General features: G+C 43.6%; 1 long non-coding RNA gene across 1 annotated transcript in view; it reads right to left on the reverse strand.

The window, feature by feature from the left end:
• Nucleotides 1–1619: 1619 nt before the first annotated feature.
• Nucleotides 1620–23941, reverse strand: part of LOC129556494 (uncharacterized) — a 41835-nt gene continuing 19513 nt past the window's right edge. Inside the window, exon 4 of the long non-coding RNA XR_008686018.2 lies at nucleotides 1620–2889. This is a non-coding gene — a long non-coding RNA (uncharacterized LOC129556494). The remainder of the gene's footprint in view (nucleotides 2890–23941) is intronic.

Genomic DNA, 23941 nt, shown 5'->3' on the forward strand with positions numbered 1-23941 from the left:
TCGCTCAGTTGTGCCTGACTCTTTGTGACCCCATGGACTATAGCACGCCAGGCTTCCCTGTCTATCACCAGCTCCCAGAGCTTGCTCAAATTCATGTCCATCGAGTCAGTGATGCCATCCAGTCATCTCATCCTCTGACGTCGCCTTCTCCTCCCGCCTTCAATCTTTCCCAGCATCAGGGTCTTTTCCAGTGAGTCAGTTCTTCACATCAGGTGGCCAAAGTATTAGAGTTTCAGCTTCAGCATCAGTCCTTCCAATGAATATTCAGGACTGATTTCCTTTAGGATGGACTGGACTGGATTAGCATTTAGAGGGAAAGGAAAATGACATCATAAATACACGGATACTCTTAAAATTATCTCATCTACCTTCTTCATTCAGATATTCCTCCGTCTCAGTGAGAGTAACCAGGAAGAAACCAACCTTCAGTCTGAACTTTTCAATCCAACTGAAACACACAACACACACACACACACACTCAGCATTGTGATGTTGCCTTTAAGTATTTGCCCAAATCATCCCCAAACAAGACTCAGCTCTTATTTGCCAACCAATGCGTCACTCATCCTTGACACCAAGGTGAAGACTCACTCGCTTACTTGATCTTACTGATCCCCACTTCATTCCACCTGGTTGGAGGCAGATCCTGGAGGTAAAATTACATTATTTCATGCTTATTACATTGATTTGCTCAGAAATAGCTGTCACTTGGATGGAATAGAGATGAACAGTGGCAGCACACACCGCCCAAACCCTGGTCTGCTTGAGAACATGCTGGCTGCCGGCCTGTGGCTTCATTGCGCTCGGTCACGGAGGCTTAGACAGCACCTTCATCTGGGGGCACTCACAACACCCCCACCCCTCTGCTTGAAGGACTCTATGCTAGGCACTGTCAAGTCACAGAGAAGATCCCTTGACCTCGTTTTTCTCATCTGTTTCTAATTTCTACTCTTTTCCTGTAAACTCCTGAAAGCCTTCTTAAATCCTTCTCCCACCACGGGGGAAACACCCGAATAACCAAAGACGGTTCTTGCCTGCACAGATCTTAAAATGTAGCTCTGCCATAGAAGTGCGGCACAGAATAGGATGCAACACACACCATGAAACAGAACAAAGTGCTATTAAGGTTCGAAAGAAGGAAGGAGTCATTTCCATGGAGCGGAGGAGGACGGATAGTAAGACGGAAGAATGGGCACCGGAGAGCAGATCCTGCTGAAACTGGTTATCTGCTGAGACTGGATAACGGCAGAGATACGGTGGTGGAGCGGCGGGCCGTCCAGGTGAGAACAGCACAGGTGGAGGAACAGGAGTGGCAAGTGCAGAGGAAGACTGGGATTAAGCAGCCATCCAGGTCGGCAGGACGACTACTGGGGGCTAAGACTCGTCCTCTCTAAAAACAGTGCAGTTTCTGCTTGCTTGTTTGTGGGGATTTTGGGGGGGCTGGGGGGGCGGCGTGGGTTGAAGACACTCACATTTATTTTTTTCTTATACGCTGCAGTTTTATCTAGGGCCAGCTCTGCGTATAGATCTAGCTATTATTTTAAGAATTTGTTTCTTTTTTCATTTATTTATTTTTAACTTTTTCTTTCACACTGGGGAATAGCCTATTAACAAACAATGTTGTGATAGTTTCAGGTGAAGAGCAAAGGGACTCAGCCATATATATACGTGGATCTGTTCTCCCCCAAACTCCCCTCCCATCCAGGCTGCCACATAACACGGAGCAGAGTTCCCTGTGCTGTACAGTAGGTCCTTGTTGGTTATCCATTCCAAATAGATCAGAGTGTACATGTCCATCCCAAACTCCCCAACTATAAGAGGGTAGAGCTTTGATATGCCTGTTATATCTGGTGGGTTCAAATTAAGAAAGGAAGGTATGTGTGTTCCTAGTACGTCTGTGTGAGTGTACTTATATTGTTATTTAAAAGGTATTAGATGCTCAGGTCTTTAGAGTCAAAGCTATGGTTTTTCCATTAGTCAGGTGCAGATGTGAGAGTTGGACCATAAAGAAGGCTGAGAGACAAAGAACTGATGCTTTCAAACTGCGGTGCTGGAGAAGACTCTTGAGAGATCCAACCAGTCAATCCTAAAGGAAATCAACCCGGAATATTCATAGGAAGGACTGAAGCTGAAGCTGAAGCTCCAGTACTTTGGCCACGTGATGCGAAGAGCCAGTTCATTAGAAAAGACCCTGATGCTGGAAAGACTGAAGGCAGGAGGAGAAGGGGACGACAGAGGATGAGATGCTTGGATGGCATCACCAGCTCAATGGACATGACTTTGAGGAAGCTGGGGAGATGGCGACTGTCAGGGAAGCCCGGTGCGCTGCAGTCCACGGGGTCGCAGAGTCGGACACGACTGAGCAAGTGAACAAAATGACATTGACAGGAGGCAGGGACTGAAGCACGTGCTACTGTGTGCGTGCACAACGGCTGCTGTCTGCTCAGAGAGAAATCAGGCAGCGGCTCCACAGACACCTGCTCTCCATCAAAGAGTCAAATTCCACGTCAGTCTGGGGACGGAACAGATCCTGTAGAACTTCATGTTCAAGTTTGGTAGCTCTGATCTGGGATCACACCTCCTCGCTCAAATCAGGCTACGTTCACAGACCAAACACTGGTGGGAAGGGGAGAACCAGAGAAGCAATTACTGCGGCGAAGTCGGTGAAGCGGACGTACCGCGGCGTCTTCTGGATTTGATGACGGGGTCTTGGTGACAGGTTCCCCCACTCCAAAGTCTCAATCAGTTTGATTGACACCCCAGAACTGTTCATCTGGCTCCTCTCCAGGGAGGGAGATGAGGATCGAGTGCAATACTGTAGTGCAAAGAGTGGTTTCAGACACATCATCGTCATTTTCAGTGATGGAGCGAGAAGAAAAAGCGAGAATTCTAAGGAGCAGAGAAAGGTTCAAGGTTAATTTGATTGGCAAGGTATGAAATGCCACTTACCTCAGGCCATTTCAAATTGCCCCTCATTCTCTCCACAGTAAATGAAAAGACTCTTTCCAAAGACGGGACATCGACTGATAATGACTGCTATTACATATTCATACACCACTTGACATTCGCTGGCTTACTTGGCAGGAATTCTTACAAAGCTCTCTACACAGATGCTGTGTTAGAAAGGTAAGGTCGGGATGGAGCGTCGCGCAGTCACTTTTTAGTGGACAGAGCAGCAGAGACGAGACAGGACGTGGGGACAGAGACCACACCTGTGCTGCCCACACTGCCTGCTCTTTCAGCACATTCTGGGAGTTTCCAAAGACCATAGGGTATATGTTATCTAAGGGCTATTTGCCTAATCCACAGTTTTAACAACAAGGAACACAACGCTGGGAGGAAAATGGAAAGAAAAATCATTTGCATCTTAAAAAAATAACATGAGACAATTCTCTTTCTATGTAGGGATGATTTCCTCATCCTAGAGAAACTGAGGAAGAAATTGGTTTTTAAGGATTTAGAAGAAGATCAGGGAAAATCATGAGTTTTCACATACAGTCGGGTTCCTGGGAGGTGATGCAACCAGCTTCTGGAGCATAGCCTCAGAGACATTAGCGTTGGGCCAATCCAACACCCGTTTGCTGTCTGCTATGTTTCAGGCACAGTGCTGGCAAGTTTCACCCCCATTTAAGCCAGTTTACATCACACAACAAAGATACGGCCGCAGAGTTCCTATTAATAAATGCAGCCCAGAGAGAGCTGGAAAGAATATAGATGGTTCAGTGCACACCGTCCCACCTTAGAAAGAAATGGGATGCACCGAGATAACTGATGCAGGGTAGTTAATTTCGCACTTTTAAACGCTGGTCTCTCTGTCTGTCCCTCTGTGCATCCCTCCCCCTCTGTCTTCTCCCTCTCCTCGGTTATTTAGTGACAAGGCCAATTGCTGAATTGCTTTTCATGATTAACTCTTCTTTCAAGGTCAGTGACTGCCCTTCACATGATGACAGCACTCAAGGATTCAGATAAACCTTGAAATGTTGACCTACCCTAAGTTCAGTGTAATTAAAAGGTGTGCCTATGCCTGAGCCAACTGTTTGAAACACATTTTCTAGAAACCTCATAATGTCTCCGTGCTTACCCTGAACATCTGTTCGTGAATTGCCTTCACAGGCCTGTAGTTCAGGACAATTTTCATAAAGCTCTAAAAATCTGCATGAAATTAATGACAGCAAATAAGCTTGAGCTGATTTTTTAAAATTAACTCCAAATAACAATTTCTGATTTAAAATTAGCAGGGAGAAGACGATCTATCTATATACTGCTGGAGAATGTAAGGTAGATTCAAATACTTCAGGAGTAAACTAACTAACCATCCCATTGGCAGAGCCTGTGTTTTGACGAGCACAGGCATTTCTTGAGATATTGTTCCTGAGAGTTATTCTGACCATGACTGTTTACAAGCCGATCGATTTTTTTCTTTATTACTAATGGCATTGGTGCTCCCAAAGAAACAATATAGAGAGAAGAGAGACAGCAAGCGACATTCCCACTGAAACTATTCTAGAATAGTCTTGCCTTCCCACCTCTAAATATCATTGCAGGACACTGGAAGGCATTTTGAATGCTTTTATGTCCAGCAGCGCACCCAAGGGCGTTGCTTAAAGAACAAGAGGCAAAATTCTTACTCCAGGAAAACAGTTGACTCACTCAAGTTCAACAATAAATCAGCTAGAAATGGTTAATCTTGAAGAAGGAAATATGCTAAGATACGAGAGTGTATCTCAGTAAACTAAATTCACTTTGCAAAAAAAAAAAAAAACTAGGGGTTTGTGATTTAAAATATAGAAATGTCTAAAATAATTCAGGTCACCCAGAGTGGGAAGACAGTGGACAAATGTTCTGAGACAAAACCTTGGCCAGGTAGTGACCATGGTGGTCCGTTCTCCATCCAACAGACCCCGGGGCAAGGAGGAAGCTGAACAACACTGAACAAATCACTGTAATCTCTCCATCACTCAGGCTCGACTGCAACAATAATGTTATCTTTCTGGATATTCTCCAGACTTTAAAACACTATTATTCGTCTTAAAATGAAGACCAGAATACCTACCTGCTAGGGTTGTGGGGATTACATGAATATAAAGCTTAGCATCATCCTTGCCTTGCAATCAACTCTCTACAAATTAATGCTGTTATAATTACGGCCATGTGTATTATCTTCAGAATTTAGACATGTGCTCAGTCATGTCTGACTCTTTGCAGCTCCATGGATTGCAGCTCGCCAGGCTCTTCTGTCCATGGGGTTTCCCAGGCAAGAATACTGGAGTGGGTTGCCATTCCCTTCTCCAACTTAGCCATGAATTGACTTTATGGGGGGAAAAATATGACATCCATCCTATTTTGTTTTGTTTTTTTCCATTCATCCAAAGAGTATATACGGAGTTCCTTCTGTGTTCTAGGCAGCGGGCAACACACAGGGGCTGAAATCCCAGGAGATCAGAGTCAGGCAGGTGTATAACTGGCTGCAGCTCATGGAGTTGAGATTGCAGACCAGACTTGTTCAGTCGCTAAGTCATGCCCAACTCTCTGTGACCCCGTGGATTGCAGCATGCCAGGCTTTCCTGTCCTTCACTATCCTGCTGCTGCTGTTGCTGCTAAGTCACTTCAATCGGATCTGACTCTGTGCGACCCCATAGACAGCAGCCCACCAGGCTCCCTCGTCCCTGGGATTCTCCAGGCACTATCCTAGGCAGTGCCAATTTACGCCTTCTGAGATCTTGACTGCCCAACTTCTAGACAAACCTGGGTTACTGTGGCTGAAAGTAAAGAAATAAAACTTTTATTTTAGCAAACCTAAGTAAGGTCTCTTTCATAAGTATCCAGGTGTACTCCAAGTAAAGATGAGCCAAACAGGAATGTAAAAGGCCCATTTGAGAGTACCCATAAGCATCTGAAAGTCAGGAAAATAAAAACATAAATTCACTTAATGGAAAGAGAGTCTCAGGCAACACTAAGCCATTAGGACCAATGGTTATTCTCTTGCCAAGGATCTCAAAAGATGAGAACAGCATCTCTGAGGTGTGTCCTGTGTTTAATCACATAGACCCTCACCCACACACCCCCTTTCACACTCCTTCAACTCTGGGCTGTCCTGAAAAGCACATTTGGCTCCAATACACACATATCAGCAGCCTTGCCAAGGCATTCAAGTACATGCGGATGCTCTCAATGATAAGCAAGGGCTTGTGTTAGCTCTAGATAACACACTAAGCTTTAAAGCAAAAAGACAGAGAACTCATGTCTAGCTTTGGGGTCTTCAATACTGACGGTGTTGTTCCCTACCTTCAAAGCGTTCAGTTTACTGTCACTCCCTGAAACAGCCCAATTTTATTCACACTAACAATTTGCTGTGTGCAATGCCAATGTCTCCTTATAATTATTCATCACATTTTGGGATAACTTTTGCTGCTTTAAAACGACACTAGCCTTCCCAACCTCTAATTTTTACATTTTGAACATTGGTACAGATTTTAAATCTATTGACCACCCACAGCTAAGCACAGAATTGCATTAAAAATCTTGCACTTAAAAAAAAAAAAAATCTTGCACTTTCCTTTTACATCAATTTACAACAATTCCTCATTTTAATTATCATTTGAACATATCCCATACCTTTTTACATTTCATCCTTCATCTACATTTTTTTTGCTAATTTTCCATTTAGATTCTGCTTTTTAGGCACTCAAAAAAGAAAATCCATCTTTGCACACCAAAGTAGGAGCTACTTATGAAATGGAAATGTACCCAATAATGTGGATGAAGAGTGAAATTTAATAGTAAATTGTAGGACTTTGTAAGGGCTTCCCAGATGGTTCAGTGGTAAAGAATCCACCTGCCAAGCAGGAGATACAAGTTCAATACTTGAGTCAGAAAGATCTGCTAGAGAAGGAAATGGCAACCTGCTCCAGTATTCTTGCCTGGAGAATCCCATGGACATTGGAGCCTCATGGGCTACAGTCCACAGGGTCTCAAAGAGTCAGACATGGTTTATGACTAAACAGCAGCAGCAGCAGGAATTTGTGCCAGGCAGAAAGCAAAGCACTTTATATGTATCATCTCATTTAATCTTCAGGACAATCTTATAAGGTGCTGGTATCATCACACCCATATTACAGATGAAAAACTGAGGCTGGAAGACATTAAGCCATTTGACAAAACGTCACACAGCTAAAAGACAAAACTCCGAACCCCCATCTGCCTAACTCCAGGAACGAGATTCAAGCATTACACCATGTGCAGGACATTTTATATGCTTTCTTATGCATGTGCTTTTTGTGCAAAATAATTTTCAGCGTTGAAGCAGCCAAAGGAAATCCACACGCAATGGAATAAAGGCTTCGGCCCTTTTAAGCCTCTTTAAACCCTTCTTTTTCCTTTCTAATATACCCCGTGCCACTGTATTCAGTCACACTGAGCACGACATAAAAGAGGTAAGAACACAAATGACACAGAAATAACCTGGGCAGCCGTAGCAAGACCCCCCAGGCAAAACAGGACAACAAGAAAACAAAGTCTAAAGGCCTCGCCTTGTGGCGGCGACTGCCGGCCCAGCTTCCTGGCTTCGCCGCAATCAGCCACACACCGCACGACAAAAGTCTCCATCTCTGAGATGTGATTAGAGGCCTCGTAGAACAATCCGTGTAAGGTCGTATTTGCATAAGTCAAGTGTTCCACAGTCTGTACGGCGTCTTTACCTAATGCTGGATTCAATCACTGGTGTGGACCACAATCAACCCACCAGATGGCCCGAAATGCCAGCCAGCTTCCACTTAGACAAGAGTGGCAGGGATATGCAAGGAGTGAGGCAGGGGACTGAACTTCCAGAAGCTCTGGCTTCCTGCCCCAGAGCTGCTGTAGGAGGGAGCGGGGAAGGCCAGTTAGAGGGCCGACAGGTCTTCAGTCCTTCTCTTTACCATACCAGCATGACTTCTCTTCTATCTGGCAAGTATGCTGGAGTTTCATGCATGATTTGATTCAAAAGAGTATCTGATGTTTAGGTTGGAATATCACGAATTCAAGGCAGCTCTTACCCTATGCTTCCACGTGGATGGGACTGGCCCAAGATTTAGTATCTTGTGGCTCAGTGGTAAAGAACTCACCTGCTAATACAGGAGACCCAATGCAGGATCGATCCCTGGGTCGGGAAGATGGAGAAGCAAATAGCAACTCACTCCAGTATTCTTAGCTGGGAAATCCCATGGACAGAAGAGCCTGGTGGGCTACAGTTCACAGGGTCACAAAGAGTTGGACACCACTTAGTGACTAAACAGTAACAAGCAACCAATGAGTCAAGGCTGGAAAGTGTCAAACTGGAACCCCAGTGTTTCAGTTCCTGGTCTAGTGCTTAACTCAACACAGCATGAACCTTATCCATTACTTCTGCTTCTTTCTACTCCTACTCTGGGACATCCATCTTATTTTTTTCCAATTTTGGTAAATGCATGTGAGAGATCATTCCTTGATGGTCTCTCATCATCTCTCTGTCACAGGATATTCCTTCATCCAACCTTTAAAAGGTGGGTAGATCTAGGAGTCATATGAGGCCCCTGGTCTTTGGAGAAGAGGTACATCTGATGAGCTGTGCGTGCATGAGTGCATGCATGCTGTTGTTCAATCACTAAGTTGTGTCTGACTCTTGGTAGACCCATGGACTGCAGCACGCCAGGCTTCCCTGTCCTTCACCATCTCCTGAAGCTTGCTCAAACTCATGTCCACTGAGTCAGTGATACTATCCAACCATCTCATCCTCTGTCGTCCCCTTCTCCGCCTGCCCTCAATCTTCTCTAGAATCAGGATCTTTTCCAGTGAGTCAGCTCTTCCCATCAGATGACCAAAGTTTTGGAGCTTCAGCTACAACATCAGTCCTTCCAGTGGAATGTTCAGGGTTGATTTCCTTTAGGCTTGATGGGTTTGATCTCCGTGCTGTCCAAGAAACTCTCAAGAGTCTTCTCCAGCACCACAGTTAGAAAGCATCAATTCTTCAGTGCTCAGCCTTCTTCATGGTCCAACTCTCACATCCATACATGACTACTGGAAAAACCATAGCTTTGACTAAATGGACCTTTATCAGCAAAATAACATATCTGCTTTTTGATATGGTATCTAGATTTGTCATAGCTCTCCTTCCAAAGAGTAAGCATCTTTTAATCTCATGGCTGCAATCACTGTCTGCAGTGATTTTGGAGCCCAAGAAAATAAAATCTGTCACTGTCATTTCTGACTCTGTGATTCCATGGACCATAGCCTTCCAGGCTCCTCTGTCCATGGGATTCTCCAGAACACTGGCATGGGTTGCCATTCCCTGCTCCAGGGGACCTTCCTGACCCAGGAATTGAACCTGGGTCTCCTGCACTGCAGGCAGATTCTCTACTGTCTGAGCCACCAGGGAAACCCAGGTCAGCCATACATATACATATAGCCCCTCTTTTTTGGATTTCCTCCCCATTCAGGTCAGCACAGAGCACTGGGTAGAGTTCCCTGAGCTAGACATACATATGCTATCGATATACATGTTAGTTATATTGTGCTGTCTATCTACCTATAGATATATATATATGCTTTTAAGTTAGATGTTCTGGATGTAAAACAGACAACTAATGGGAACCTACTGTAGAGTTTAAGATTATTGATTTTAAGTTTCATTACCAGCATTCTCCTGGTAACCAACAGCTTAAGAAGTGAAACTGACAGCAAAGCAGACGGGACAGAGACACTGAACGCTGTGACAATTCCACGTCCTCAGCTGAGGGGGTGGGCGGAGGCACCTCCCCAACCCCAAGGGCACAGACGCATCAAAATGAGTCAGCGTGGTGTCCATGCTCATCTAACATCTCTGAGTCATCACAGGGAGGTAGACTTGTGCTCTGTCTCCTCTGGGAACCAAGGCAACACACGGATACACCACCCTAAGATTCCCATCAATGCCTTCAAGACGTGTCCAACTACCCTCTTAAAGGCCACAACCCAGGAATATCCCTCACAGACTAGAGTGACACGTGGAGATGAAGACCTAGAACATCTGACCTGAGTGAAACCACAAGTTGGTGACAAAACCAAAGCCAGAATCCAGGCTCTGTTGTCTGAGTGGGATGTGAGAGGGGATGACAGAGCCTGAGAACTCCAGATCCGGAACCAGATTTTCATCACAAGCTTCGGGTCTTGCAGGTGAAACTGTTGAGCTCGAGAGAGAGAAATGACTTGCTCCAGGTCACAATTCGGGGACGCACAGCATGGTGTCAAGAACACAGGTCTCATGGATTCTAGTATTCTATAGTCTTTCCATCAAGATCCGCTCTTAGCCTGATAGAACTTACATCCCACTGGCTAAACACTGTCATTCAGTCTCTATTTTGTGATAGGTGTACTATCTGCAGTAGCTACTGCTCTTCTGGCCTTCATCAAAGTCACTAGAATAAGGAAATTGGCTGGATGGACTCACTTTCAACCCCTGTAGTGGATTTTTTAAGCCACTCTTGCTGTATATGTTTCAACTTGAGAGATTTAGTGAGGAGAAATGACGTCCTGCCCCCATTGGAGACAACAAGAAGAAAGAAAATAGACAGACAGCACACAGACATCCTCTTTGTCAAGTTTCCAAACGGGGATTAAAAACCTACTATGTGTGCAGAGTCTGCTCCGTTCTTACACGTAAGTGGCTCAGAGTCTCCAAAAGGGTGACCTCGAGTCTCCTAACAGTGCCTGTGAAATTTAATCATTGGGAGGTTCACACCAAACCTCCGTTATGACTCCTTTAAATGAAATAGATCACAGTTAATAAAGAGCCTGCAAATTAAAGTAACCCAGCAGTCTTAACTAGCAATTAAAATGACTTTTTTTTTTCCCTATCCAAGGTGAAACCATATGCTGGAGCAGATTTTTGTCACGTCCAAGAGAAATGAGAAGTTCGGCTCAGTGGGGAATAATTCCAATTCACATTGAAAGATCAGCCTCAGTATCAAAATCTCGTTCTCTCAATGTCAAGGTCCTGCCACAGATTACCTGAAGACACCTGAGCTCAAAGGCCTTCCTGGGAGGACACAGGGCAAGGGGTGGGTCCACCTCATTCCTACCCACATCCTCAGGAAGTTGCACGCAGCACCTGAATGCCCACAGAAGTCTAAACTGACTCTCCTCTTCCTTAAATGTATTTATGGGATCTTCACATACTACAGCAGAAGTAGCCAGGGAATGGGAACAGACTGGGAGAGGAGTGTTGTTGTTGCTGCTGTTGTTGTGGTTTATTCCCAAGTCATGTCTGACTCTTTGTGACCCTATGGACTGTAGCCCGGCAGGCTCCTCTGTCCATGGGATTTCCCAGGCAAGAATACTAGAGTGAGTTGCCATTTCCTTCTCTAGAGAATCTTCCCAACCCAGGGATCAAACCTGAGTCTCCTGTTCAGTTCAGTTCAGTCGCTCAGTCGTGTCCGACTCTTTGCGACCCCATGAATCACAGCACGCCAGGCCTCCCTGTCCATCACCAACTCCCGGAGTTCACTCAAACTCATGTCCATCGAGTCGGTGATGCCATCCAACCATCTCATTCTCTGTCATCCCCTTCTCCTCCCGCCCCCAATCCTTCCCAGCATCAGAGTCTTTTCCAGTGAGTCAACTCATCGCATGAGGAGGCCAAAGTATTGGAGTTTAAGCTTTAGCATCAGTCCTTCCAATGAACACCCAGGTTTGATCTCCTTTAGAATGGACTGGTTGGATCTCCTCGCAGTCCAAGGGACTCTCAAGAGTCTTCTCCAGCACCACAGTTCAAAAGCATCAGTTCTTCGGCAATCAGCTTTCTTCACAGTCCAACTCTCACATCCATACATGACCATGGGAAAAACCATAGCCTTGACTAGATGGACCTTTGTTGGCAAAGTAATGTCTCTGCTTTTTAATATACTATCTAGGTTGGTTATAACTTTCCCTCCAAGGAGTAAGCGTCTTTTAATTTCATGGCTGCAATCAGCATCTGCAGTGATCTTGGAGCCCAAAAACATAAAGTCTGACACTGTTTCCACTGTTTCCCCATCTATTTTCCATGAAGTGATGGGACCAGATGCCATGATCTTTGTTTTCTGAATGTTGAGCTTCAAGCCAACCTTTTCACTCTCCTCTTTCACTTTCATCAAGAGGCTTTTGAGTTCCTCTTCACTTTCTGCCATAAGGGTGGTGTCATCTGCATATCTGAGGTTACTGATATTTCTCCCGGCAATCTTGATTCCAGCTTGTGCTTCTTCCAGCCCAGCGTTCCTCATGATGTACTCTGCATATAAGTTAAATAAGCAAGGTGACAATATACAACCTTGACGTACTCCTTTTCCTGTTTGGAACCAGTCTGTTGTTCCATGTCCAGTTCTAACTGTTGCTTCCTGACCTGCATACAGGTTTCTCAAGAGGCAGGTCAGGTGGTCTGGTATTCCCATCTCTTTCAGAATTTTTCACAGTTTATTGTGATCGACACAGTCAAAGGCTTTGGCATAGTCAATGAAGTAGAAATAGATGTTTTTCTGGAACTCTCTTGCTTTCTCCATGATCCAGCAGATGTTGGCAATTTGATCTCTGGTGCCTCTGCCTTTTCTAAAACCTACTTGAACATCTGGGAGTTCACGGTTCACATATTGCTGAAGCCTGGCTTGGAGAATTTTGAGCATGACTTTACTGGTGTGTGAGATGAGTGCAATTGTGCAGTAGTTTGAGCATTATTTGGCATTGCCTTTCTTTGGGATTGGAATGAAGACTGACCTCCTGTACTGGCAGGCTAATTCTTTACCACTGAGCAAGCAGGAAAGCCCAAGAAAAATGTTCATGGCAATATTTAATCCAGAATGAAACCCATCTCAGTTGGCCAGCAGATCCCTAAGGACACATTGAAAGGAATTCCAGGCTCTGGGAAATGCCCATCATCATCTAAGGAAAAGGAAAGCAGTAGTCCAGGAAGCAGGATGTAACTGACACACAATGTTGATACAATAGCCATCAATAATGTTCAAGTTCAGCTGTTTGGAACACCTCTTCCCAAGGACCTGACTTGCCTCCATGTCTTCACTTGCCATGATGGGAAAGGAAGTGGAGACGGTGGAGGTGGCATGCCAGGTAGAACGATAGGACCTTGATGCCTGGCATCAGAAGAGAGAAGGAAAAGACAAGTATAAAGAAAGGAACAAGTATACATAAACAGACAGTAGACAGATGGATGGTTGGATGGGTAGATGAACAGACAGATAGATTTGTATTTTTAGATGGCATCAGAGACTCAGTGGACACGAGTCTGAGCAAACTCTGGGAGGTGGTGAAAGACACAGAAACCCGGCCTGCTGCAGCCCATGGGTTCAGAAAGAGCCAGACACAACTGAGCAAGTGAACAAGAACAGTGAATCAATGAATGATCTGCAGAGAAGAAAAGCAGGGACATGAGTGTCAGATATCTACTTGGCTCTGGCCACTAAGCTTCCAACTTCCTAGGCATCAGCTCATGTAATCTATCAGTGACCGCATTGCTATTCTGCCTACTTTACACAGAAAGAAACCATAGACACGATTAACAATATCAGAGTCGGGATTAAAACCTAGTTCTGGGTAGCCACAAAACCCTTAGGTTTTCCACTGTCCACCCTGCTTCTCATTCAAGGTCATGCTAAAGTTTGGAAGACATTACGTCAGAAGATGGAATGCAGGCCATACAGATTTGCTCCATGAGTGCATAATTATAAACCACACCCTCACACTACTCAACCATTTAACACATGCATCCTGCTCAACACAAACATAAAGAAAGCACAAACCCAAACCCTCCAGGACTTGCCAACGAGCAGACGAGAAGCACAGTTCCATTCAATCATGTCTTTCACCGCCTCTGTCCTTCACACTCCACGGTCCCCACAGCCCCACCTCCCAGACATTGTTTTACTCTAGCAATTCCCACCTTCTAATGTACAAACAAACTGCCTAGGATTTTGTTCAAATGCAAATTCTGATTCAGAAGATCCGAAATCTGAGAGTCAGCCATTCTAACAAGTAGTGTTAGAACCTGAGTGATAACGCTTCCGGTCTGAGGATCACGCTTTAGGTAACTAACCTTTGCTCTATACTCCATGCAGAAATCAACATGCTAACCATAAAAGAATATTTAGCATCATTTCCTGGACATTAAGAGCATTTAATACATGCAACAATAAGAAATGTGATGTGGACGTGGGGATTTGGGTTCTACATATTAATATATTTAAAGGCAGAGCATCTGTAAGTCACGGAGTCCCCCAAGCCCTTCCCAAATTACCCAGATGCAGTTTTCTATGACTAAAACCAAGAGTTGCACAGTAAAGAATAATAGAATAATGCCATCTTGATGCTATTTAAATATATATTTACTTCTTATTCATGATCTTTCACCCATTTTTCTCTGAGAAATTATTCAGGTCACTTTTTAAATGGGTTTCAATGTTTCCAGGGCTGCAGCTCATTATAAAATTGCTCACAGCAGACAGAATCTTTGCTTCAGCACATCACTGGAGCTGGCAGACACAGAAATCGGTATGCAGATATTGTACCATAAACATTAATTTAATATTATGCACAAGGTTGATTGATTAATAAATATATAAGCCAGGAAGCTAGTTGAACTCTTAATTCACTTTTTTTTTTATTTCACAGAGAGGGAAAAATTAATCTAGAAGTGTTGATTGATTGAGAGCTTCAGTCTCGTCTAGACAGCAATGGAAAATGACTATGAACCTGGGACTCTGCAAACTGCATCATTTGCAAAATAAACCCAATCAACAAATTTCATCACACAGTGATGGATGGTCAGCAAGAAAAGGCTGTAGAGATCATGCAGGAGAAGAATGTGTAATTGTCCAAGGAAGCAGCTCACCATGCAGAGTGGAGAAACCAGGAAGAACTAGCAAATATTTCCAACTCAGGGGTGGATACAAATGAAAATTAAAAAAAAAAAAAATACACTTGAAACTTTAAAAGTTAATGAGCATCAGAGCACTCTGGCAGACTAGCAAATTAGAATTAGTACATTGCATTCTTAAGAACGTACAGAACATAAACATATTGTGCAGTTGTGGTCCCAGTGCATGATGTGAAGAACTGACCGACACTAGTGCCCTGATTAAAAGGTCACATTTAGAACCAAAAATTCGTCCAGATTTAAATAGTGCTGAATTTTGTTCTAAAAACAAGGGAAGCATCGTCATTGTTCTCTGCTTTGAAGAGTAGCAATTAAGCTGAGCAGGGCAATTACTTTTAAATTAAACCTACATCTCCTTCTTGTGATTCTGTTTTTCCCTTCCAGCTCATATTTACACAATGACAATCAAGGTCAAGTTCCAAGCCCTAAGCCTCAGAAAGCTGACATCAGAATCATCAACAATTGTTTGCATTCAGTGTGTCCAGGGAAGGAAATGAAAGGAAGCAAAGAAGGTAACATTTGAGGATTACGATAATAAGAACTGTGAAATATTCCACCAGAGGTTCCGACCAAAGTTCTCACATCAACACTTTGTTTTATTAACTCCACTTTACAAAGGGGAAAACGAAAGATTAGGGATGTTAGGGAGATTGAAACAGCTGTTAAGTGGCAGAATCCCATTTATGTTGGGTTTTGTGCATGTTTTAGAGAGTAATCTTTCCACAACCTGCAAGAATGACTGCAGAACTTATTAAAGCACATTGTCAGACTCCCCTACTCTGAGTCTGATTCAGTGAGTGTGTTCATTTCCTACAGCTGCTGTAACAAATTACCACAAACTGGGCAGCTTCAGAACACAATGTTGTTATCTCACAGTTCTGTGGGTCAGACATTCAGATACAGCACAACTCTAGTGTATCCTCTGCTTAGAGTCTCACTGGGCTGAAATCAAAGGTGTTGACAGGGCTGCCTTCCCTCCTAGAGCCTCTGGGGAAGAATCTGCTTCTGCTCTCATTCAGCTTGTTGACCAAACTTAGCTCCTTGTGGTTGGAGGACTGATGTCCCCTTGAACTTGCTGGCTCTCATCAAAGGCCAAGCTTGACCTGTAGGGGCTTCCTGCACTCCTATCATGCTTTCCGAGTAGCCCCTTCCAGCAAGGCCAGAATCTTTGAATCTCTTTAAGTTTCTCTTCTGCTGCATCTCTCTGACTCCAACCAGAGAAAGTTCTCAGTTTTAAGGACTCATCATAATTAGACTGGCCCCTTGATAATCCAGCAAGATCTCCCGATCTTAAAGGTCCAGAAACCTTAATTACATCTGCAAATTTCCCTTTGTATGTAGTATAGTCACAGGATCCATGGATAAGAGAGCATGTATCTTTTTTCAGAAGTGGGTGCATTCTACCCACTTTTATCAATCTGGGGCCCCAGAATTTCTGATCTAACAGGTTTCTAGGTGATGCTGCTGGTCAAGGGACCACACTTTGTGAACTCCTGCTCTAGCTTTTACTCCAAGTGTGGCCCATGGTGTCAGCATCACCTAGAAGCTTGTTTGGAGAAGGCAATGGCAACCCACTCCAGTACTCTTGCCTGGAAAATCCTGTGGGTGGAGGAGCCTGGTCGGCCTGGTAGGCTGCAGTCCATGGGGTCGCTAGGAGTCAGACACGACTGAGTGCCTTCACTTTTACTTTTCACTTTCATGCATCGGAGAAGGAAATGGCAACCCACTCCAGTGTTCTTGCCTGGAGAATCCCAGGGATGGCAGGGCCTGGTGGGCTGCTGTCTCTGAGGTCACACAGAGTCGGACACGATTGAAGCGACTTAGCAGCAGCAGCAGCAGAAGCTTATTAGAAATGCAGAATCTCAGGCTTCATCCCAGACTTAGTAAATAAGAACCTGTGGTTTAACAACATCCCCATGGAATTTCTATGCTCATAAAAGTTTGAGAAGCATTGCTCCAGGGCAATAAAAAATGGGATAAAGGGATAAAGTGTGTGGGCTTGCTGTCACTTCAGTCGTGTCCAATTCTGTGCAACCCCACGGACTGTAGCCTGCCAGGCTCCTCTGTCCAGGGGATTCTCTGGGTAAGAATACTGGAGTGGGTTGCCATGTCCTTCTCCAGGGGATCTTCCCAACCCAGGGATCAAACTCGTGTCTCTTATGCTTCCAGCCTTGGCAGGTGGGTTCTTTACCACTAGCACCACCTGGGAAGCCCAAAGGAACAACGTGTATGCTTTAATTTATTCTCAAAACCTTTTGGAAAGTTACTGCTCCTCCTTTGTCGGGGTATTGCCTCCCCTTTTTTTCTCTTGGCAGGAATGGAGGGAGGTATCTTACCTATAAATCTGTACCTGTAAAGGATTCCTGTTCTGTCTCTCTCTCCAGTTTTATTTGCCCACCCCTACTCCTCATTTTCTTTCAAAAGGAAGGAAATCTCCCCATGACTCAACCAAAGAAATGTTTAACAACCTGAACAGAAGCGGGTTGGATCTGATGATTCACTGGGCAGCCTTGCCCAGGACACCCCTCCTTTGGTCAAATCCGAGGTCTGATGGGAACAGATTTCAAATGGTGCTCAGATGGATTCCAGGAGGAAATACGGTACTCACCATCACCCATGACCAGAGATAGGGTGAGTGCAACAAAATCTGCTTTTACTTTGACATTAATAGGATTTCCTCAGTCCTGGAAAGAGATTCAGCAGAATCTAAGGGCCCCAGAGGAGAAGAAAATGTCATTAACCCTTTTATTGAGGATGTTATTGGTTTTCTGTGAGTTCCCATTAGAGGAAACTGGCTGTAGTTAGAATCTATGGAAGAAGACTGAAAAGTGATGCAGACAGACAGCCTGCAGCCAAACACACAGCTCGCTACTCTCTCCAGCTCAGCAATGCCTGAATGCAGTTATTGAAACCTAATCATTAGACAGCCAGAGAAAAGTGGAATATGTTTCAAGATGTACACATTAACTGAGCATTAATTATCCCAAATTCTCTTGCTTTCTTTTAATTTAAGGCAAGATAAAGAGAACACATCAAAAATGGAAAGATGTTTGGTAGTGAAAATAAGAATATATGAGTACAATGAAGTTCTATTAAGCATGCTCTACTGGTGAAAGACAAACTGATAAACTAATCCTCTCTCTCCCCCCAACCTCTTTCTCTCTCTCTCTCTCTCTCACACACACACACACACTCATTATGCTGTTTCTTTTTTAGTGCACTAAGTTCCAGGCAATAAAGACCCATATTGTCAGCTAAAATCAACCGGTTATTCCAGAATCTACACGAAGAATCAAATAAACCAACTCCCATTCCCAGCACATTCTCCTGATTCTTGGGCTTCTCTCTTACTTGCATAAGGAGACCATGAGAGCATTTGCAGTACTAAACCCAATCCTCTAAAACATTTCCAAATTATCTGTGGGTACTCAATAATACAAGTGTGCATCGGCAAAGGATGTTAGCCACTCAGAAATGTTTAATGAGGCACCTGACAATGTATGCAGATGACACCAGCAAGGAGTCAATAGGCAATGACCAGTTAAGGCCAGATACGAGACAAAAGCCAAAGAGATGATAAGCACTCCAGAAGTCTTGAAGGGAAAAACAATTCCTGCCTCTCCGATCAATGCCATTCACCCACCTCCATTTCTGGAAACTATTTACCTTGAGAAGCATTTACAAAGAGAAAAAAAATTTCTTGAAATCTGCAAAGTGCTTACTTTTGAAAATCACCTAGCAAAATAGCTTGGCTTTCAATCCATCACCGATGAACCAGTGCTCTCTTAGATCCGTGTTTATTGGGAGTGGAGGGAGAAATAAGAGAGAGCCTAGATCAAACCTGGGACCACTCTGGGGTCACTGGGGGACACAAGACAATCCTTCATTGGATGCTTGACCTGATGGGCAATAGTCTGGTCGAATCTCCTCCAAACTCTTCATCTTTTCATATACATAAATTTATGATATATATATAAATTTACTATATATATATATACATACAATTATTATCCATTGAAAGTATATATAATAACCTGGGTGCTCCCCCCCAATATACTGTTTTTGTCTCTATTCTTTCTCACGTGCTATTTCATCTCCCCTTCCCGTTTCTGTGACCCGAAACCACCTAAACATCTTTTAAGATCCTGTTCAGATGTTGCAAGCCCTGCGTATCTACCGTTGGAGGCTGCAGCTGTCCCTGACATGTGGTTGACGGCCACCACTGTCCCAGCACGCTCGCTGCTTGGCCACCAGCACTCCACTTGCTCTGGTGCTTCTCCATCTTCACAGCTATCAATTGCTGAGTCCTACCACCTTCACAAAGCTGCTGCAGCCCCAGTATTGTTCCCTGGGAAATCCCATGGATAGAGGAGTCTGGTGGGCTGCAGTCCCTGGGGTCACTAAGCAACTGAACAACATTAAAGGAACACTTCCCCCGAGTGACTAAAATCGTTTGAAACCTTCTGTTCCTTCTTCCAGGGTAGTTGGGCCAATAAACTTGAAAACCCATCCAGGAAACATTTAAAGGACACCCACCTGTATCTCACAGACTTTGCCAATGTCTGCTCTGTCCCTGGTACCCAGCTGGATGCAGTGAATGTGGCGGGAAGGACACTGCCTCCCCAGACACGTGCGCTGCTCTCCAGAGCAGCTCAAGAAACGCTGTGTGCGACTTCCCTGGTGTCCAGTGGTTCAGAATCTGCCTTCCAATGCAGGGGGTACAGGTTTGTGCCCTGGGAGAGGAACTAAAACCCCACATGCCACTGGGCACCTAAACCCTCAGGCTGCAACTAGAGAAAGCCCTCATGCCGCAATGAAGACCCAGTGCAGGCAAGATTTTAAAAATATATAAAAAAAGAAAAAAGAAGTACTATGGTGACAGAGCAGAAAGGTGGTTACAGGAATTCAAGGAACAGCACACAACTGGAGACACAGATTTTAGTGCCAGAAGGTTACATTGCTGGAGTCGTTCTCATTTTCATACATCTTTTGCATAAAGGTACTGACCGCCTTTTCTTTCAAGAATGGTTTGTACAGCGCACAGCCTGGGAAGATAGAAACAGTGTCTCCTTCCAGAGCATGGGGAAGAAATGTTTATTGTGCAGTACAATAAAAATCTCATCGCCCTCCTGGGCAAAAATCAGGCAAGTTTCCTTGCAGCCCATTGTTAAGAAAAGATTGAGGTTTCCTAAGCTTGGGGTTCCTCTGCTGTGAAGAAAACCCAGTCCAGGAGCAGCATCCAGGACACTCTCTGCCACCCACATGACTTTGGGGACAAAAGAAGCTGACACACACATGAGACACGAGGTGCTTGCTCTGCAGAGAATAGTAAAGTCCTTCATCTCTCACCCAGCAGGGCTGTGTCTTCTCCAAGCACCCTTGATACAGTGCTGGGCTGCAATGTTAGCTTGAAAGGATAAAGCCTAGGAATCTTCACGGTTCTTGACATTTAGATGAGGTCAGAGAATTATTTGGTGGGTCCTGACAACCACTTGAGCCAAGACAGGCTGGCTTTGTATAAGTCAGCCACGGGACATCCAAGAAGACAAGGAGAGGAACACACACAAAGCCAGAAAGCATGACCACACGATGCATTTAGAAAACCTCAGTTTAGAACAGGTTGGCCCGATTATCATCAAGAATTTTACACACAGTCATGAAACTAAATCAATGGACTCAGTTTCACCTTAGGGTTCATTTCGAGTTAAAATTTTTATTTATAATAATATTAGCCATAGTCTTAGTTAACGCAGTTCTTCCCAAACTGAGGTTGAAAGAAACACTGTTCTGTACAGTGTTAACAGGTGTTCCAAGAAAAATCGACTTTCCTTGCACAGTTAAGTTAGTTTGTTAACTGCAGATGAAGTTCAATAGGTTTTTCCCCCCCCCACTGAAGTCTCCTCAGTACTTTAACATGGTTATGCATATTTTTTAATAACAATTAGCACTCTGCCTAGCCCAAGTTAATCTGATCAGATATCCTTTGTTTAGGGAACCCTGATCAACATTTCCTGGAATCATTGATCTGTTCCTGCTGATGTGAGTAATGTCTGTCTAAATCCATTTAAAAATCACTATAGGGTTGGGACGGTCCCCTGGAGGAGGAAATGGCAACCCACTCCAGTATTCTTGCCTGGAGAATCCCATGGACAAAGGAACCTGGTGAGCTACAGTCCATGGGGTTGCAAAGAGCTGGATATGACTTAGTGACTGAGCAAGCACTGCAGCCTTATAAGTAAACACAAAATAATTATAATTGATAAAATTAATCTTTGGCTGAATTTGCTTTTTAAATGTATCCATAGGGCTAGGAGTCTGTGGTCCTAAACCTTCATGACCTAAAAAAAGTAAAATTTCGTAAACACTCATCTGCCTCTCTTCTCTGCTCCAGTGATCTACAAATTAACAAATCATTCCATTCGCCGCACAGAAACATTTAAGCATTTGGGCCATGCAGCCTCATCTCTGGTTGAATAGCCTGTTCCAAGGGCAATTCACGTGGTATTAAATATATTTTGTTGCTGTTGTTGTTTAGTCACTACGTCGTGTCTGACTCTTTGTGACCCTGCGGTCCATAGCCCACAAGTCTCCCCTGTCCATGGGATTCTCCAGGAAAGAATATCAAGCGGGTTATCATTTCCTTCTCCAGGGGATCTTCGCCACCCAGAGATCAAATCCAGGCCTCCTGCATTGACAGGCAGATTCTTTACCATCTGAGCCACATGGGAAGGCCAGTATGTGTTACTATATCACAATCAAACACAGCACGTCTGTGATCTACCCTGTACAATTCAGGTGTTATACATTCTTTGTCAAAGAATGCACTTAGGTCATTGAAAATAGAGCATGGTATCCTTATATTATTTTAATGTGAAAAATATATAATGTATATAAGGTACTGTATTACATGTGTGCATATGTATCACATTTTGAAAATACCTATGCAAGTTCTTTCAACTCTAAAACTAAAAGAATTAGAGAGTGAAGTAAGTCAGAAAGAGAAATATATATTCACACATGTGTGTGGAATCTAGAAAAATGGTACAGATGAACGTACTCCAGGGCAGGAATAAAGATTCAGACTTAGAGAACAGACCTACGGACACAGTGGGGGAAAGAGGGTGGGATGAGTTGAGAGAGAAGCATTGACATATATACTCTTCCATGTGTACAGCAGATAGCTAGTGGGAAAATGCTCTGCAGCACAGGCGGTTCTGCTTGGGGCTCTGGGATGACCTAGAGGGGAGAGATGGGGCGGGGGGGAGAGAGGTCCAGGAGGGAGGGGATGTGTGTGTACATATGTGGATTCACTCCGTAGTGTAGCAGAAACGAACACAACATTGCAAAGCAATTATACTTCAATTTTTAAAAAAAGATTACGGAAACCACATACGACAAAGTTGATAGCCCTCTGATTGTTAGACATTTTATAGCTGAAATAATGGTTTAATCATTGCTCCAAGCACATATTACAATACAAATGTAAACATACTTTCCTTAAAGTTGTAGGGAAAATTGGTATTTCCCACATTGAAAAGCTCTCTTGACCAAAAGTATTTTGTCATAATCTGCTTCAGTCTATTAAAGGGCAAAGATTCAATTAGATGGTTTTCTGCTGTCTGTAAATCTATCCTGAATCCCTCACCCCTAGCACAGAGCCATCATATACAAGACATCAATCACTATTTATTGAATCAATAAGCAAACTTTTCACCTGGAAATTGATATAACTATACCATACAATTTTAAGTACATTTGCTATCTGCGAACTTCTCTACCACCAATCCATTTAATTCAAATGGGTATAAAAGGCGAAAGAAGAGAGTGAAAATGCTGACTTAAAACTCAACATTTAATAAACTAACATCATGGCATCCAGTCCCATCACTTCATGGCAAATAGATGGGGGGAAAGTGGCAGATTTTATTTCCTTGGGCTCCAAAATCACTGTAGGTGGTAACCGCAACCATGAAATCAAAAGACACTTGCTCCTTGGAAGAAAAGCTATGACAAACCTAGACAGCATATTAAAAATCAGAGACAACACTTCCCACAAAGGTGTGTAAAGTCAAAGCTACGGTTTTTCCAGTAGTCAGGTATGGATGTGAAAGTTGGACTATAAAGAAAGCTGAGTGCCGAACGATTGATACTTTCAAACTGTGGTGTTGGAGAAGACTCTTGAGAGTCCTTTGGACTGCAAGGAAATCAAACCAGTCAAACCTAAAGGAAATCAACTCTGAATATACATTGGAAGGACAGAGGTTGAAGCTGAAACTCCAGTATTTTGGTCACCTGATGCAAAGAGCTAACTCACTGGAAAAAAACCCTGATGCTGGGAAAGATTGAGGGCAGGAGGAGAAGGGGATGACAGAGGATGAGATGGTTGGATGGCATCACTCACTCAGTGGACATGAGTTTGAGCAAATTCTGAGAGATAGTGAAGGACAGGAAAGCCTGGCGTGCTGCAGTCCACGGGGTCACGAAGAGTTGGACACAACTAAGCAACTGAACAACAAATGAAAGTTCACTTAAAAAAAAAGAAAAGAAATGTAAAAGAAGTGTTTAAATGGTTTATATGTTTAAATGAAGGAATGGTTAAATTACTAAAATCCTAAGGATTATATTTAAAAAATTAGAGTTAAAACCATGTAGTAAACGTAGACAGTATTTTGGTTATATAGATGCTTCACTTAAATTGAAAAGCAAACACATTTGTCACCAAAGTTTTTCTTTGTAAATTATTTGACAGAGTTTTACAATATTCATTTGAGATCTTTAGCCTTCTTAAAACAAGTAGCATTTATTTTATAAATCCTCCGGATTTTAGCAGAGCAGTATTTTTGTTATTTTAAACAAAAGTCATGCAGAGGAGTCAGAAATTCATGTTGAAATCAATAAAAGATTTGAAACCACAACTTAAATATTCCTGTGTCTGAGTTAGACTGGGCTCAGTGTGATGTCTCTTGGGCCCGTGAAATTTGTTTGTCTGTGTTTGTTAGACTTGGTGAAGCCAGGATAATCCTCAGCTTC

The sequence above is a fragment of the Moschus berezovskii genome, chromosome 13 (genome assembly GCF_049115385.1).
Source record: "Moschus berezovskii isolate FMDL1 chromosome 13, NW_MosBer_1.0, whole genome shotgun sequence".
NCBI lineage: Eukaryota > Metazoa > Chordata > Mammalia > Artiodactyla > Moschidae > Moschus > Moschus berezovskii.